The 3,501-nt window shown below is 43.6% G+C and overlaps 1 non-coding gene across 1 annotated transcript; it reads right to left on the bottom strand.

The window, feature by feature from the left end:
• Positions 1-1,591: 1,591 nt before the first annotated feature.
• On the bottom strand, positions 1,592-1,664 carry Trnas-gga (transfer RNA serine (anticodon GGA)). The gene has a single exon. It is a non-coding gene; the product is annotated as a tRNA-Ser (tRNA).
• Positions 1,665-3,501: the final 1,837 nt, after the last annotated feature.

The raw sequence follows: 3,501 nt of genomic DNA, 5'->3' as shown, positions 1-3,501 counted from the left end.
GTTGACAAGTTGCCCCTGGTAGGGGGGGGGGGGGCGTACTTGAGTCATTTTTTGCTGGGTATGTGCCGCTGGCCTCTCCGAACCCCTACCCCATTATAGTCTATTCTGTGGCCGATCACAGACCCCATCTTAGTCACTTTTGAGAAAATGTCATTTTCCCTATCCCAGCTTAGTCACTTTCTGATTATGCCTCTACGTTATTAAAAATTACATTTCACCTTCAGTACAAACATTCTGGTACATTTGCTAGCCATAAATATTTACAAACGTACCGTACTGAGCCGACTTTTAAATATTAAAACAACAGCACAAACCATTTTTTAACTGCAGATCTTCCTATTTTTAAATCCCCCCCCCCCTCCCCCCAGAAGTTGCCTTTTGACATGGATTGCTTGGTCAAATAGCTTATATTTGACAAAGAAAGACGCATGGAGTCATTGTTACACAAGAAATCCACACAATGTTGAATTATTCCACGTGTATTTCCACAGTTTCTAACTTAACTGTTTAGTCAAGTGAAGCTATGATCTTCGCAGTTATGAGCGCAATTTTTGCAATTGCGTAGAGAAGCCTGAAAAACTCAGGACTTCAACGGGGTTTGAACCCGTGACCTCGCGATTCCGGTGCGACGCTCTAACCAACTGAGCTATGAAGCCACTGACGTTGGGAGCTGGTCATTTGTGGGTTCTAATGGTCCCGTGAGGAATGAATCAATGATGAAATGGTATATGAAATGAATCATATATGAACTGCGGATATGAAATCAAGTGAAGCTATGATCTTCGCAGTTATGAGCGCAATTTTTGCAATTGCGTAGAGAAGCCTGAAAAACTCAGGACTTCAACGGGGTTTGAACCCGTGACCTCGCGATTCCGGTGCGACGCTCTAACCAACTGAGCTATGAAGCCACTGACGTTGGGAGCTGGTCATTTGTGGGTTCTAATGGTCCCGTGAGGAATGAATCAATGATGAAATGGTATATGAAATGAATCATATATGAACTGCGGATATGAAATCAAGTGAAGCTATGATCTTCGCAGTTATGAGCGCAATTTTAGCAATTGCGTAGAGAAGCCTGAAAAACTCAGGACTTCAACGGGGTTTGAACCCGTGACCTCGCGATTCCGGTGCGACGCTCTAACCAACTGAGCTATGAAGCCACTGACGTTGGGAGCTGGTCATTTGTGGGTTCTAATGGTCCCGTGAGGAATGAATCAATGATGAAATGGTATATGAAATGAATCATATATGAACTGCGGATATGAAATCAAGTGAAGCTATGATCTTCGCAGTTATGAGCGCAATTTTTGCAATTGCGTAGAGAAGCCTGAAAAACTCAGGACTTCAACGGGGTTTGAACCCGTGACCTCGCGATTCCGGTGCGACGCTCTAACCAACTGAGCTATGAAGCCACTGACGTTGGGAGCTGGTCATTTGTGGGTTCTAATGGTCCCGTGAGGAATGAATCAATGATGAAATGGTATATGAAATGAATCATATATGAACTGCGGATATGAAATCAAGTGAAGCTATGATCTTCGCAGTTATGAGCGCAATTTTTGCAATTGCGTAGAGAAGCCTGAAAAACTCAGGACTTCAACGGGGTTCGAACCCGTGACCTCGCGATTCCGGTGCGACGCTCTAACCAACTGAGCTATGAAGCCACTGACGTTGGGAGCTGGTCATTTGTGGGTTCTAATGGTCCCGTGAGGAATGAATCAATGATGAAATGGTATATGAAATGAATCATATATGAACTGCGGATATGAAATCAAGTGAAGCTATGATCTTCGCAGTTATGAGCGCAATTTTTGCAATTGCGTAGAGAAGCCTGAAAAACTCAGGACTTCAACGGGGTTTGAACCCGTGACCTCGCGATTCCGGTGCGACGCTCTAACCAACTGAGCTATGAAGCCACTGACGTTGGGAGCTGGTCATTTGTGGGTTCTAATGGTCCCGTGAGGAATGAATCAATGATGAAATGGTATATGAAATGAATCATATATGAACTGCGGATATGAAATCAAGTGAAGCTATGATCTTCGCAGTTATGAGCGCAATTTTTGCAATTGCGTAGAGAAGCCTGAAAAACTTAGGACTTCAACGGGGTTTGAACCCGTGACCTCGCGATTCCGGTGCGACGCTCTATCCAACTGAGCTATGAAGCCACTGACGTTGGGAGCTGGTCATTTGTGGGTTCTAATGGTCCCGTGAGGAATGAATCAATGATGAAATGGTATATGAAATGAATCATATATGAACTGCGGATATGAAATCAAGTGAAGCTATGATCTTCGCAGTTATGAGCGCAATTTTTGCAATTGCGTAGAGAAGCCTGAAAAACTCAGGACTTCAACGGGGTTTGAACCCGTGACCTCGCGATTCCGGTGCGACGCTCTAACCAACTGAGCTATGAAGCCACTGACGTTGGGAGCTGGTCATTTGTGGGTTCTAATGGTCCCGTGAGGAATGAATCAATGATGAAATGGTATATGAAATGAATCATATATGAACTGCGGATATGAAATCAAGTGAAGCTATGATCTTCGCAGTTATGAGCGCAATTTTTGCAATTGCGTAGAGAAGCCTGAAAAACTCAGGACTTCAACGGGGTTTGAACCCGTGACCTCGCGATTCCGGTGCGACGCTCTAACCAACTGAGCTATGAAGCCACTGACGTTGGGAGCTGGTCAAAATTGCGCTCATAACTGCGAAGATCATAGCTTCACTTGATTTCATATCCGCAGTTCATATATGATTCATTTCATATACCATTTCATCATTGATTCATTCCTCACGGGACCATTAGAACCCACAAATGACCAGCTCCCAACGTCAGTGGCTTCATAGCTCAGTTGGTTAGAGCGTCGCACCGGAATCGCGAGGTCACGGGTTCAAACCCCGTTGAAGTCCTGAGTTTTTCAGGCTTCTCTACGCAATTGCAAAAATTGCGCTCATAACTGCGAAGATCATAGCTTCACTTGATTTCATATCCGCAGTTCATATATGATTCATTTCATATACCATTTCATCATTAACTGTTTAGCTTCATAACTTTTTCAAAAGCACATGGTTCTCTCTCTGACGTCACATGACGTCGCATACAGTGTCCAGTCCTCTGGCGGATTTCTATATCTAACATCATCTCGAGATGGAAGGCCTTAGGCTGGATTTATGATGTCACAAAGAAGCGGTTTCACTGGAACTCGTCGATTGGCATGTTGCAAAGGATCATACAAGTGTATTAATGATGACTGTGCCTATCTTCAGTGTACGTTCGTAGTGGAGAGAGCCTCCATGTGTATTTCATGTGGATTCTACTGCAATTTTCTCCCCAGATGAATGGAGAGTGGTTACTTTTCTAGATTTCCCATTGTCATTTGACTAAGTATTAGATTGTCAATTCTTGGTCATTTGTTTTCTGATGATAACCATTGCTGTTGCATTTGTTGTTGACTGTTGAATTTAGAAATGTTGGGTTGACAGGTGGACATATTATTT

Source organism: Montipora capricornis, chromosome 6, assembly GCF_036669925.1.
Source record: "Montipora capricornis isolate CH-2021 chromosome 6, ASM3666992v2, whole genome shotgun sequence".
NCBI classification, from domain to species: domain Eukaryota; kingdom Metazoa; phylum Cnidaria; class Anthozoa; order Scleractinia; family Acroporidae; genus Montipora; species Montipora capricornis.
This window is presented reverse-complemented; position numbering and strand designations above follow the sequence as displayed.